Source organism: Anabrus simplex, chromosome 2 (genome assembly GCF_040414725.1).
Source record: "Anabrus simplex isolate iqAnaSimp1 chromosome 2, ASM4041472v1, whole genome shotgun sequence".
Classification (NCBI taxonomy): domain Eukaryota; kingdom Metazoa; phylum Arthropoda; class Insecta; order Orthoptera; family Tettigoniidae; genus Anabrus; species Anabrus simplex.
The window spans coordinates 867,142,822-867,157,923 of record NC_090266.1 but is presented as its reverse complement, the minus strand read 5'-3'; the positions used below and the strand labels follow the sequence as shown (position 1 = coordinate 867,157,923).

Below are 15,102 nucleotides of genomic sequence, written 5' to 3'. Positions count from 1 at the left end.
TTAAAGTTGTTAGTTGGGTGCAAAGCCAATAACATTATTATATAGCCTACCCAATGACTATGAGTCATGCTCATGACCACTCAAAATTATCCATTTTATATTCGGAAGAACCACTCGGTATTCTCTCTGTTTGTATGTCACATCAATGCACAATACTTCAATAATCAAATCACGAGATCACCGGTGTACGTGGACAGTGAGTAAGTGAGCAGACTGATGCAATAACTTCTACTGTACACCTCTAGTAGCCTATACAAAATATGACGATTTAAAAAATCTTCTGCTGATAGAAAAAGACATTTTCAAAGTTGACCGAGTTAGTTGGCCATGCGTTTAGGGTCGCGTAGCTATGAGCCTGAATTCAGAGGATGGCGGGTTCGAATCCTACCGTCGGCAGCCGTTAAGATGGTTTTCCGTGGTTTCCCATTTTCACACCAGGCACATGCTGATGCTGTACCTTAAGTAAGGCCATGACCGCTTCCTTCCCACTTCTAGCCCCTTCCTATCTCTTCGTCACCATAAGACCTATCTGTGTCGGTGCGACGTAAAGGAACTATATGATTTATATTTAATATGTGGGCTACTTATTGTGGACACAGGTATTTTTACATCTAATTCTATATGTAAGAGTTGTGACTTTCAGAGAACTGTAGAAAACCATTAGGTAGTGTATAAAATTTGAGTACTGTCAGTAATGATAATAATAATTATTATTATTAACTACGTAAGTTTTGTGCTGTAATATAATAAGCAAGTATAGTACTGAATCTGAAAGTTAGATGATGCATAGGAAAGTAGTTTGTAGAATGAAGACCAGATGGCAGCAGCAAGCATTTAATGTTGTTGCTGCTGTCCTTATCAGTACACAATACACAGATGCAGTAGGATTGATGACTCTAATGAGCCGTGACTCGGCTCACTTTATCGCTTCAGTAACATGAACGGAATCAAATGAATCGATTCATCGTCCCATCACTACATCACAGTCAGTTATTCAGGCCCCTTTATTTCTATTATCCGTCCTTGCCTCTTTAAGTTCTTCTGTGAGTTGCAGCAGAATCTTTTGGCACAAGATCCTGGTATTTGTAACTTGCTTGTACAGCACCCAAGCATTTATTCCTGTGAAGTCTACAATGTTACTGAATGCGAGTAACGTCCACCTACTTGCTGCTGGTTTGACAGTATACTTTCTGGACATTTGGTCAACACCATCAACTCCATGCCTGGTTCCACTCTACAGTAACATGTTACCATGTCTGCTTTCTTCTATCGGTCAGTCCTCACCTGCACATTTTGGTGAAGAGAACTGAGAAAGAGTGCATTATCATTCACCTTACACTGACAAATAGTCCAGAGTTACGTAGTCCCTCATTTGCACCTAGGTGTCAGAGCACAGAAGAAGAACCTCCTTTCTTACCAAATTCAATCTGATGGATAGGTTTGAATGGAAATGTCGCCATTTACTTCACTGTTCACCCACCGCTCTTTCATCCCCAGTCATTTTTGCGTAATTCCTGGAGAGTAGCTATGATATCTTCCTGTCACAAATTCCTTCTGAGTTCCATATTTGAGGAACCATTCATAAAATAAATGTAACCAACTGCACAATAGTTACTGCCAATTGCGTGTTTACATACTCTACTCCTGACTCACGTTGGTGCAGTGGGACATGGATTGGGGGGGACACTCAAATCGTGAATAACATGCAAAGAAAACAAAAACCAAGTAAAATTACGTTAATAAGAAGCAGAGTTTTGTAAAATTCAATAGGGGTCAGAAATGACCCTTCTGTCCTAAGTTAATTGAATTATGGGAGCCAATTTGTTAGAGCTAGGGCATCCAAATTTCAATGATGTAAATAAAGACTAAATAAATGGGGAAAAGTAATATAGTCTGAACAAAATTTTTGATAAATTGTGGCAGCTGTAGAGGGTTGAATTCATAAAAGGGTACAAAATGAACCCCCCACCCCGTGTTGTTCTAGTCTTAACTGTATGTAAATTCATGATGGTACAGTTTTCTAAAATGCTGCAACACTTCCTACAAAATATACGATCAATAAATCCCAGATCATGACAAAAGTGTCCTGAATACAGGTTGAGGGACATTGATGCAAAAATTAGAGCGAATGGCAGAAAAATTTTCTTTTTTATGGATGAGTCCATGGCACGTTTCTGATTCGATAGACAAGATATATAACCATACATAATATTCTCTGCAAATCTGACGTGTGCATTGCAATCAATGGACCTTAGAATGATACAAAATTTCAAGTTACACTAGGTGCATCATGCCATCCCTTTGCTTGAGAGATAAGATTTTCTGTTCATTGTAACTAACGATGTGATAATGGTACACATATTATACCATTTTTCACAACATGTATTACTCATGTCTTTTGGACATTAATTAAATACAGGACTAATTCATGTGCATGCTAGTACAGTGAACAGGATTAGTAAAATCACAGTACAAAGACGATTTTAAAGGTGCAATTAAGAAAAAGGGCGTATTAATTAAGCCTTCAACACCCGATTGCCTCCTTATAGGCAATGCATTACACTGCAGCTTTGTGGTACAGAGTACCACAATTAACTACTGATAACTGGTGCCATGAATCAGGATTCAGCAATTGCAAATGCCCTGATGATGGCAATGCTCCCATTGGTGATCAAAATTGAGGAAGATTGGGAGTTACGCCTCACAATATAAATACTCCCTTGATTGGCAAAAAAAAAAAAAAAAAGGGTGGATAACTTTGTAAAACGTAAGTCAGAAACAAAAACTGGCATACAGAGACAGCCTCTGTTTAAGGAGGTTTTATGAGCTAAGGAACATGTATTCTATAATTTAGAGATATGAGATCACAAATACCACTCCATGAGCTGATAAAACCTTTTGAGTTTTAAAAGCTTTTGCAATATCACAGTGGAAGCTATTGACGGATTATCAATCTATAGTAAAATTATTATCACCAGTAACAAAATTTCTTAATTCTTTCATATTTGTTGAGTAAAGATGCCTCTTTGCTGAGAAGACACTGCAAGAGCTCTCGTATTTTTCAACGATGGACAAAACATTTCTTACGCCACTAATGTGATTGGCGCATCATTTGGAAGTGTCTAGTGTGCTCCAAGAGGATTTTGTGAATGCTCTACCTATCAGAGACTACATGGATTAGGCCATTGGAGGTCTACAACTGCCATGGATGACAGGTTCCTGGTCTTTTAGGATTTGAGAGATTGCCACTCTACCGTGGTTCAGGACAGAAATCGTTTCGAGCTAGTAAGAAATGTTGCTGTATCTGAGAGGACTGTAAGGTGAAGAAATATGAAAGCCAATTTGAGGTCGGTCACTGGTGTGCATCTTTCACCCCCGGCACAAAGTAACAGAATTTGTGCATCATCACTGGAGCTTGAAAGTGGACCAGCTCTTCACAGACCAGTAGTAATTTTGCCTCCAGTCGCTTGATAGTAGATAGAGAGTATGGAGAAGGACCTGGGACTTATATCCACCTTGCAATATCTCTGAGAAGACGGCGTTAGGAGATGGCTTGTCGGAGTTTGGGGTGGTATCAGTTTTGAGGTGTGATTGGAGTTCATCATCATTGATAAAGGTGCTCTAAATGCACGGTGATGCACTGAGGCGGTGTTAACAGAGCACGTAATCCCTTTGCTCCTTTATCAGTAAAAATGTGAGATGAATGTACAACAAAGCCCGCCCCAATGCCACTCTGTAGTCTAGGATTTATTATGGTCAGCTTCGTAATTTCTTGCTCGTTTAAAAGGAAATGGGTGTTTTTTAGTAATATTTTGAGATTTTTCTGGATGTTGACGGTGGGATCTTTTTGTTTAATTTGAAAAGTATTATAAAGACAGCATTGTTTAGTTTTTTTTTTCTAGTTGTTTTACGTCGCACCGACACAGATAGGTCTTACGGCGACGATGGGACAGGAAAGGGCTAGGAGTGGGAAGGAAGCGGCCGTGGCCTTAATTAAGGTACAGCCCCAGCATTTGCCTGGTGTGAAAATGGGAAACCACGGAAAACCATTTTCAGGGCTGCCGACAGTGGGGTTCGAACCTACTATCTCCCGAATACTGGATACTGGCCGCACTTAAGCGACTGCAGCTATCGAGCTCGGTTTGTTTAGTTTTAGTTATGTATTATTTCTGTCAATAATGACGATGGCATTACCTTTATCTGCCTTCGTTACTAGTAAGTTGTTGCGCTTAATTTTGTCTTTAAGTCACTTGAGTTGTATGCTGTTGACGGCATTTCTGTTGTTACTGTTGTTGCTAATGCTGTTTATGCATTGTGTTAATCTTTTCTTAACTTCATACCTGATTTCGTTACGTAGGTCGTGGGGAACTTTATTTAGAGCATTTACAGTTTCTGTGATATTAGTAGTAATATTTTGAAAAGTTGATGTATTTTCCCAATTATGTTTAGGCTCTTTGATGAAATAGAAACCATTATATTGAGCAAAGTTTGTGTTAGTTAAGTTCTTAATAGGTGGGTGAAACATGCTTTTATTGTCTTCATTTGGTTTAATTGGGGTATTTCTGTTGGGGACTCTATCTTGTTTACTTTAGATTTGTGAATGTCTAAGTGCATTTAACTTTCTGTCTAATGTGTTCTGTTTACAAATTGCTAAGTTTGTTAATTTGTCTTTAGTTATTTGTTGGAAATTGTTCCAATAGTTTTGAGGTACCCAGGGCACTAGGAAAGTTTTGCAATACGCAAAAACAGTTGGCTGGACATCCCTGTTATGGTGAGGGATAAAAAGAGGGGTGATAACCGGTCTAGAAGACTGCAAGGTGCGACCTTTACACCAGTTATTACCAAGCAGTGGGATTGAAAGCAAGTTAAGATGTCAGTGAGGTCTAAAGGTGAATATTGCGCAATTATCTGCTACAATTTTGCTCATCGATTAACTGTTGCTAGTTGCTTTACGCCGCACCGACAAAGATAGGTCTTATGGCGACGATGGGATAGGAAAGGCCTAGGAGTGGGAAGGAAGCGGCCGAGGCCTTAATTAAGGTACAGCCCCAGCATTTGCTTGGGGTGAAAATGGGAAACCACGGAAAACCATTTTCAGGGCTGCCGACAGTGGGGTTCGAACCTAATATCTCCCGAATACTGGATACTGGCCGCACTTAAGAGACTGCAGCTATTGAGCTCGGTCGATTAACTGTTGACCAGTGCCTGGAGGAAATGACTCCTGTACTGGGGAAAGACTGTCCACATCGGACAAATTTTTCCGCTGGTATACAAAGACTTCCAGAGGGGAAATTTCGGGGTTGAAGACGATCCTTTTTCTGGGCGACCGCCTGAATCAGTGACTGAGGAAAACATTGAAGCTCTGAGGAAAATGTTGCAGCAAAGGAGGCGATTGACATATTGTGATAGTACATATATCACACCCTCGCACTATAAGTAGAAGTGAGAGATATTATTGTCAGTATTCGATATATTATTATTATTATTGTTATTATTATTATCTTATTTGTATATCTTGTCATTTATATTTGTAAGCTGGGAGATCTCCATATATGTAGTATGAGTAATTTGTTTTGAACAACGAGTGGGAAAGCATCCCACTGTCTTACGAGATCTACTTGTTGTTGACGGTAAGTTCAATGAATCACGTGAATAGCCCAGAATCAGACGAGCTTGTTGATGTTGTACTAGGAAAGTTCTATGACTCATGTGAAACACCCCAGAGAGTTTATGTCTTGGGACCAAGAAGTAGTTCAGGACATGGTCTTGACAAGAGGATCACTCATGATTGGCTGGCAAGGACCAATCCAGATGTATCATGTGAGAGGAAAGGGAATGCCGAGGCCTTTATATAGTTTGACATCACAGCAGAAGCGAACGACAACTTACACACGGTACGGGAATGAAGTAGTGCTGATACACGGTACTGGAGTGAGACTGCTGCACTACAATCGACTGGACTTCAAACGTTCGTGGCATGTAGTCTTGTTATGTTCGTGGAATGTGACTGATCGACAAATTGTGGAGTGCTTACGCATTAGGTATTGTAGCACTTGTGGCGGTCTGGCATTATATGTTGGTGAAAGCTAACTCAAACTTTCCATAATTTATGTTCAGGATCGACAAGCGTGTGTTGCTCAAATGTATATATCTTTACAACAAGTGTCAAAATATGTAAACACAGTATTACGAGGTACAGTATCTGTGTGATGTTATAACTGCCGATTATGAGAATCGGCAAGTCGTGTTGATACAGAGACAGTGAAGGGTTCTTATATACATATATGTACACTGTTCAACGAACTAACTACAATTGGTAGCCTAGTTCTCGCTTTTGTTTTCCCACTGTTTTCATTGTTGTTGTTGTAAATATGGAATCTTCCAGCAATCTTTTGTTTGTGTATTATAAGTGTATTTTGGTGCGTTGATGAGGTGCTCATGCACAGATTTTATTAAGAATATAGTTAGATATTTTAGAATTAGTGAAGTTATTGATGAACCTAGGTGCAGTTCCTACCTATTTCGTAGTTTTCAGAAGGTTAGGTAAGGCCTGAAGCAGATGTACCAGTACGCAGCATTATGTACACACCCTGGGAGATAAAGAATTATCATGCTCTATCTAAATTCGAGAGATCCATTCTGGTGAACTCTGGCGCCCATACTAAGGACATTTCGGTTAATTATGTTTATTAAGTTTTTATATATTTTTATTTATGATACATTTTATTAAATTTATTAATATTATCAAATTATTACAATATCGGCAGGTAGAAGAGATCCTCCACATCCCTGCACCAGCTATTCATTCAATTCTACATGACCATCTCCATGTTAGAAAGATTTGTTCCCTTAGGGTGCCCCATTTTCAGAGCAACAAAGGGCACTTCGAGTGAAATGGTGCCGAGAGAGGGGGGGAAAAAAATGGGACTTCGTGTAACATCAATAGCATTGTTACAGGTGATGCAACTTGCCTTTATTATTTCGATGTCCCAACAAAATCCCAGAACAAGGTGTGGCTGTTTGAAGGTGAGGGTACTCCTGTGACTGTGCGAAAGCCAAGGTCAGTGAAGAAAAGGATGATTCCAGTATTCTTCACTAAACAGGGCATCCTGACTCAGGTTGTGTTAGAAACACACCACTGCGAAGTGGTACAGTGAGACTTGCCTGCCTCAGGCCATCCAGGCTCTCAAGCAGCTCCGTCCAATGTCACGGCTCAACACTTTGGCTCTTGCATCACGAGAATGCTCCAGATCATCGTGCTAATGTAACAATGGATTTTCTTGCCAGATCAGGGTTGACTGTGCTGATCACCCTCCATACAGTCCTGATCATGCCCCATGTGACTTCACACTCTTCCCAGAAGTGAAGATGAAGCTGAAAGGGCGGTGTTTTGCATCCGACGAGGACTGTGAAGAATAATCTAATATGTTCACCAGCATGTTAAGTATGTATGATGAGTGCACACGCTCATTTACTTCGTCTGTTATTGTGCAATTAACCTACTTAGAGTGTGAAAATGTAACCGAAGAAAAGTGGCAGAGTTGGTTCAGTGACTGGTTTCGACGTATGGAGAAGTGTATTAAGTGTGGAGGAAATTACAGTAGAGTCTCGATTATCCGACCTAAACGGGACCTGGACTACGTCGGATCACCGAAAATGTCGGATAATACAGAATAACTGAACTGAAACAGGAAGGCTATACGCTAGTACTAAAACGACATGTTTTACGGTACTATATTTATTGAATTATAAATTCAATTCTACAGTACATGCAGTATTGAACGAAAAAATTCCAGATGTCAGAAACTTTTCTCCACAGATATTAAGCTGCCTAATGCCATGGCGTTCTTTTCCACCGATCAAGCCACCCATCACTGGCAGGAAAATTAGGGTCCCTTTCATTAAACTCCTTCTGGAAATACTCAGCTTTTTCCTGCAGAATGGGGCCAGATATTGGCAGGCCCTTTTCCCGGTGTTGAGATAACCAAAGAAATAGTGCTTCACTTACTTTTCCGTACTCACATTTTTTCATTGTTTTTCTCTGCTCTGGTAGAGCACCACTTTTCAACTCCTTCCCTCTGTTTTTTCCAGTCTCCCACTGCAACACATCCAACACCATAATCTGAAGCCACATCTTGAAGACTTTCCCCTTTGTCCAGTCTCTTTAATGCACTCAACTTGTCTTCCATAAAAACAATCACTTTCTTCCATTTACTCGCTATACTCACAGAGGATATGAAAACTATAACATCCGCACCCAACCAATACTACAATGAAGAATGACTGAAGACTCACTGCACCTGTCCTTGAGAAAGAAAAAAAAAAGCGGTCCTACCACCAGCGGTCAGGTCAGTGTTTGTCCCATGGTCGCACCCTCCACACCGCATGTGTCTGAATTAAGTCTACCAGTGTCGGATAACACGGAATGTCGGATAAGCGAAGGTCGGATGAGCAAGACTCTACTGTATATTGAAAAAGTCTAAAGAGTTCACTCACATTGCAAAACTTTCTTAGTGCCCTTTGTAAATCATGGGATGCTTAGGTGTATTTCATAGAGTTTGATGTCAAGATATTGTTTTTTTGTGCAGAGGAATTTTATTTCTTCTCTTAACCATATGTTATTAGTCTTTTTCTGTGTGCTGCATGTCCGGATAGTGTTCCAGTGTTTGTTATTATATTTTTTGAGAAAATTTGGTATTAAAACGTTCGATAGGTATTCTCTTAGAAAAGCAATATTTTTGATTACATTCGTTATTTTAATCCTCAGTTTCCGACATTTGTAAGCAGTACGTGTTGCCTGGTTGGCTGGAGTATTATAATCTATTAGCTTCATTGTCCATATTGATGATTCTAGTAAACACAAATATAAAGACGGGAACCTTCCACCTAATCAATACTTTTATTATATAAGGTGTCTAAAACATTTCTATATCACATTACCGGTTTCAACCTTTTACTCAGGTCATCTTCAGCTCCTTGAAGAACCTGGTAGTAATAACAGTGTACAATTCTAAAACACTACTTAATCTAATCATGAATGACACATAATTCATTAAAATAATATTTTATAGTGTTAAAATATGCTTCATGATGTTGTTCTCATAGTCTAAAATGTTCCATAGCATTCATGTGACACACTTAAAACCATCTTGAACTGTGTTGATAAAACATTATTTCCATTAATTTCTCATGGTAAGTTCTATGGTGCATTGGTGAGTTATAGTTGTGAAGAATAATCTAGTATGTTCACCAGCATGTTGAGTATGTATGATGAGTGCACACGCTCATTTACTTCGTCTGTTATTGTGCAATTAACCTACTTAATTATATTTGTGTTTACTAGAATCATCAATACAGACAATAAAGCTAATAGATTATAATGGTCTTGTCTTTTGCGGTAATATGCAACTCTCGCCTTGTTCAACAGCTCACAGTAGTAAGCAGCACTGATCGTGCATCACTCGTGCAAAAAAATCAATCAGCAAAATGTCTTACCGATAAAAAAAAAAAAGGGGGGGTTGCAGAACCTTGCCAGCTGACAGTCTAGTCTTAGCTTTCACTGGTGCTACCTCTCCTTTCCTACCCCACTCCTTACTAGCTTGTTTGGATTTGGGAGTGTAGTGGTGGACCCTAGTTTCTTCGCAGGTGACGATCTGACTCAAAAATGCATCACCTTCCACAAACCTTGCTGTAGGCCTCTGACAGATCTCTAAATGTCTCAACTTCAGATTTTCAGTCAAACATCGAGGGACCCATCTGGAACACACTTTACAGAATTGTAGATCATTTGTGATGATTGCCTGATGGCTCCAATAACTGATTCCAACTTGTTCTGCAATTTCAGATACTGTTGCCAGACGATCATCATCAATAATCTGCTCATCTGCTCAAATATTTTTGTCTGTAATGCTGGTCCGAAGACGGCGAACGTGTTGCTGATTTTCCACATGTTCTCGCCCTTCCTTGAACTTTTTATGCCAGACAAACATGCGCCTTTGACAATTTTTGATCACCGAACTGTGCAGTCAATCTCTGACAAATATCTGCCGCTGTAACTCCTTCACGGGCAAGAAATTTTATAATTATGCGTTGTTCAGTGTAGGGGTGAACCTGTTGCTCCGACATCGTTAGTGTTACTGACGAAACAGCGGGAAACATCTAACAGCACATTCTCCCCACTCCTAACTATCCTGCCTAAGCATAGCAGAAGCGCAGGGCCAGTTTTACCAACTGTTGGTGTTCGGGAACAAAAACCCCTTTTATATTTGATCGACCTTTGTAATTGCCTAGCAACTTGCTGTCGCCAGCCCAATTGGACTGCCACGAATCTTTACAGTTACCTACGCTGCCGGTCTGGTAGGATCCCCCATGGTAGCTAATGTGTTAAAGCAAATCCTGCTTATCCCAAACTTCGATTTTGTTTGATTATGAATCTAATCAGAAATCCTGCTCTTTGGCTAAAATACTTTACTTATCTAATAATATCTAAATTTTATCCATTTCACTTTTCAGATTCTTGAATCCACCAAACAATTCAGGCTTAATTTTTTTTTTTTTTTTTTTGCTATTTGCTTTACGTCGCACTGACACGTCTTATGGCGACGATGGGATAGGAAAGGCCTAGGAAGTGGAAGGAAGCGGCCGTGGCCTTAAATAAGGTACAGCCCCGGTATTTGCCTGGTGTGAAAATGGGAGACCACGGAAAACCATCTTCAGGGCTGCCGACAGTGGGGCTCGAACCCACTATCTCCCGATTACTGGATACTGGCCGCACTTAAGCGACTGCAGCTATCAAGCTCGGTGCTTTAAATTTTTAATGCTCCAACTTGCAGAATATCAATATTCATCTTCCTGATGACTAGGGCCCGGATTTTTAGGTGGCATAAACCTTCACTTTAGGTTTTTTGAATTCTTGAAATAGGTTATTTTAGGTTTTTACCTCCAGGCAGTATTTTTTGGTTTTCGTAGTTCTGTAAAATTTATTTATGTACCTATTTCACAAAAGTTTACATTGTCATATTCATAAAAATACACTGTATTGTTTCCTTTGTAAGTTATTTTTTGGCATTGCAGTAAATAACAACGTGCATACCCAAATTGTCTGGCGTAAATGATTTCCTGTTGTCACGTAACACATTCTCATATGACGAAAAAGTTCTTTCAGCGGAACATGACGTCATTGGAGCGTAGTACATAGATGCTAATGCATTCGGTTGTAGGGGTAATTTTCCTGAATACTTTTCACCCTGTAATACTGAACTGATGACTTTCATATCTTCAAAACCAGGACTGCGTTGAAGAATCTTCTGCAGCTTCGAAGAACATGCCACTCCCAATGGCCCAGGTATTTCTCTTCTGGAAACATTGGCGATGATATCCACGGAATCTTTGAGTGGCAACTGGAGAATAGCTTCTGGTATAAAACAAAAATGTGTCTTAATATATGCTAGGGAAGCGACGAGGGTCGGGCACTCGAACGGTTTCTTGGCCTTTGCGATGCAGGAAGCTTATGTTTCATTCAAGTCATTGACAACATTTTTAATTTCTTCTAGGTGCTCAGCATAGTAAATAGCAGCAGACAGCCAAGTTCCCCAGTGGGTAAGTATCGGCTCAGGTGGAAGAGGTGTTGTTGGTAGTTTCTCTTTGAACAACTGTGTACGTGTTGGGGCTTTGAGGAAAACTTTCTTGACTGAAGAAACCACGCTGTTGACGTCACTGAAGTTGCTTCTAATCTCCTCCGCAAGGCGGTGCAGGCCGTCGGCCAAGCACGTAACATGTAGCATGCTCGGGTAGAAGGACGGTAGAACCTGCCCTGCCTTCAACATGTAGGCAGCACTGTCTGTCACTAACAAAAGGAACTTACTATCCCGATTCTCTGCTGGCCACAATATGTGTAAAGCATCCCTCACAGTGCAGGCTATTGTGCTGTTGTTAGTTTGTTCTATTTCTTTACAAAGAATTAGATGAGCGTTACCTGGTTCCTTTTGATCCAGCTTACCTACTACAACATTCACAATGAAGCGACTGCAACTGTCAGATGTTTCATCGACAGAACACCAAATACAGTGATTGCCTATATCTTCTCTCATTTCATCTAATGTCTTCTGGTAAACAGGATGCAAATAATTCTTCCTTAAAGTGGATTCATTAGGTATACTGCGGCCGCTGATGTCTCCTAAGAATGTTTTCATGGTCAGGTTACTTAGCACGTTCCATGGGACGTTTGCAGACACCAACGCCTGACATAGGCGAAAGTTAAAGTTATCTTCAGGCTTGCCAACTGTGGAAGAAATCAACGTTTGCTTACTGTTGTTACTAGACTTATTTCTCCTCGCTACGCTAGCCATGTGAGGAGCTGCAGATTTATGCTGCTCAAGATGGGATTTCTGCTCACATTTAACCTGAAATGAAGAATCCAAATACTAAGTACTCTTCAGTAAGCGAGCTAGGGTATTGCAATGCAGGTTTTAGATCAGCTACGGGAAACTTACTTCTTTGGAGCAAGCCTGACAGAAGACTACTCGACCGTCTGTAGTGAAGTGTCCATCTGTAGCAATCCATTTTCTCAATAAGTGTGATTTAGGCATTGTTTTGCTACACAGCAATTACAATTAGAAAATACTGCAGGAACCAGTCATCAGACACTCTGCCAGCTGTACTCTCTATGGACGACTGGAGGCGAAACTGTTTATGTTCCTCCTGACCTATCAGATGCATCAAAGAGCCACCAGATGTCACATATATAGTGGGAAGCTTGGGATATGGTGCATTTAACGGTAGTAACATGAACTACCTCCGTCCTACTGCTTGTAATTGCGATGGAAATAATTTTACAATGCAGGGAAAATAACATTCTTTATTTGAAGAAGGTAAAACAGCTATTTAGGTAATTTCAGGTGTCAACCTCTCATTTAGGTTTTTTTAGGTGCAATGAAATTCACATATTCTGCTCCAGGAAGTGTGAAACGAACAAATATATAAAAAATTTGTGAATTAAATTGCGAGGAAAAAAATACGTTAAAACCTAAAAATCCAGGCCCTACTGATGACTATTACCTGTTTTGAGGTCGCAACCCAAAGACCTAAACAGGGCACTATTTTACCTTCAGAATATTTTATTTGTGGGGAAGCCATCATCATATGTAAATCGGGGCTATCTGGTGCTTCTGAATATGTAAGTTATCAATAAACTAAGCCTTTTCCCCACTAGAGCCTTGTAATAATTTCAGTAAAGCTCAGCATGAGTGTTTTCTGAAACACTGAACTTTGTTTTAAAATGATGTCCCACAGGAGATCCTGAACATGCTGGACACCAACAACACAATGCTGTCATATTTATAAATCCTCAAATGCCACCAAACACAGCCATGACTGAACAGAAAATTAGCAACTGTGCCACTAAGATCAGCTGTGGAAACTTTTGCTACTTTCTTTCTTCTCTTCATGCACTGGAGGTACTATAACCAATAGGTTATCTCCACGAGGACTGGAAAATTTCCATAGAGCCAACATTGCAACTCACTACATCTGCACATTGTCTGATATATCAGATAGCTTTGCAACAATGAACAACTTTGCCCTTCAGTAAGTACAACATTTTAGAAACCAATCATGCATTTACAGTTCTCCTCCTGTTTTTCACCCAAGATGGTGAAAGTAGTGACATCCAGAGTTCTACTCCAGCTCGTTATACTATAAACAAGCTAACTCCTGTAATACAACATTTCACTGTTAAATCAGTATAGGAAGTTTCATAACCCTAGTACAAAAATGTTAGAAGACCCATTAGGTGAAAGAAAGATAGAAAGATAGAGAGAAAGATACGAGGACGGTTTGACAAGTTCTCGGAATCACCGCTAGATGTCAGTGCTAGAGCAACGAGGTTCCCGCGCAATAATGACACATCCTTTGTGAGTGAACACGTGGCGCGTCAGTGCTCTAGCTGCAGGAGTGTGATAGTGACGACTCTTTGTTGCTGTTCCCGCGTAGTGATTTGTGACAATGGAAAAAACTGAGATTCGAGCAGTGATTAAATACTTCGTAAAGAAAGGTATGAAAGCAAAGGAAATTCATGCCAACTTTCAGAACACACTGGCGGACTCTGCTCCTTCATTTTTAACTGTTGCCAAGTGGACCAGTGAGTTTAAATTTGGTCGGGGGAGCTTGGATGATGATTCGCGTAGTGGACGGCCAAAAAGTGTAACGACCCCAGAATTTATCGCAAAAGTGCATAAAATGGTCATGGAGGATCGTCGACTGAAAGTGCGGGAGATTACTGAAGCTGTAGGGATATCTTCTGAATGGGTATATTATATTTTAACCGAAGAATTGGGTATGAAAAATTATCCGCAAGATGGGTGTCGCGGCTCTTGACATTGAACAATGAACGCACAAGATTGGAAATGTCCGAACAAAGTCTGGCCCATTTTCAGTGCAACCAACAAGATTTTTTGCGCCGGTTTGTGACTAGAGATGAAACTTGGGTCCACTACTATACCCCAGAGACAAAACAGCAGTCAAAGCAGTGGAAACATGCTGATTCACCACCACCAAAGAAAGCAAAGGCAGTGCGTTCAGCCGGGAAGGTCATGGCCTCAGTTTTCTGGGATGCAAAAGGCATTCTGCTAATAGATTATCTTCCTACTGGCCAAACAATTACGGGGCATTACTATGCAAACCTCCTAGACCAACTACAGGAAAAGATACGCGAAACAAAGCCTGGTTTGGCAAGGAAAAAGGTCATCTTTCATTAGGACAACGCTCCGCCGCACACAAGTGTTATTGCCATGGCAAAACTTCACGAACAGGGGTACGAATTGTTGCCACATCCACCTTATTCACCTGATTTGGCACCATCAGACTTTCATCTATTCCCCAAGCTGAAAATTTTCCTCGGTGGACGGAGATTTTCTACTAGGGAAGAACTGACAGCCGAATTGGAGAGGTATTTTGCAGGCCTGGAGGAATCTCATTTTCGAGATGGGATCAAGGCACTGGAACATTGCTGGACCAAATGCATTAGTCTACAGGGAGACTATGTTGGAAAATAAAAGCAGTTCCACCGAGGTAAGATACTTAATTCTAGTACATTCCGAGAACTTT

The 15,102-nt window shown here is 40.4% G+C and overlaps 1 protein-coding gene across 5 annotated transcripts in view; it reads right to left on the bottom strand.

Annotated features, from left to right (window-relative positions):
* The window catches only part of Mi-2 (chromodomain-helicase-DNA-binding protein Mi-2 homolog), a 743,946-nt gene that overhangs the window by 154,731 nt on the left and 574,113 nt on the right, over positions 1–15,102 (bottom strand). The window lies entirely within an intron of this gene.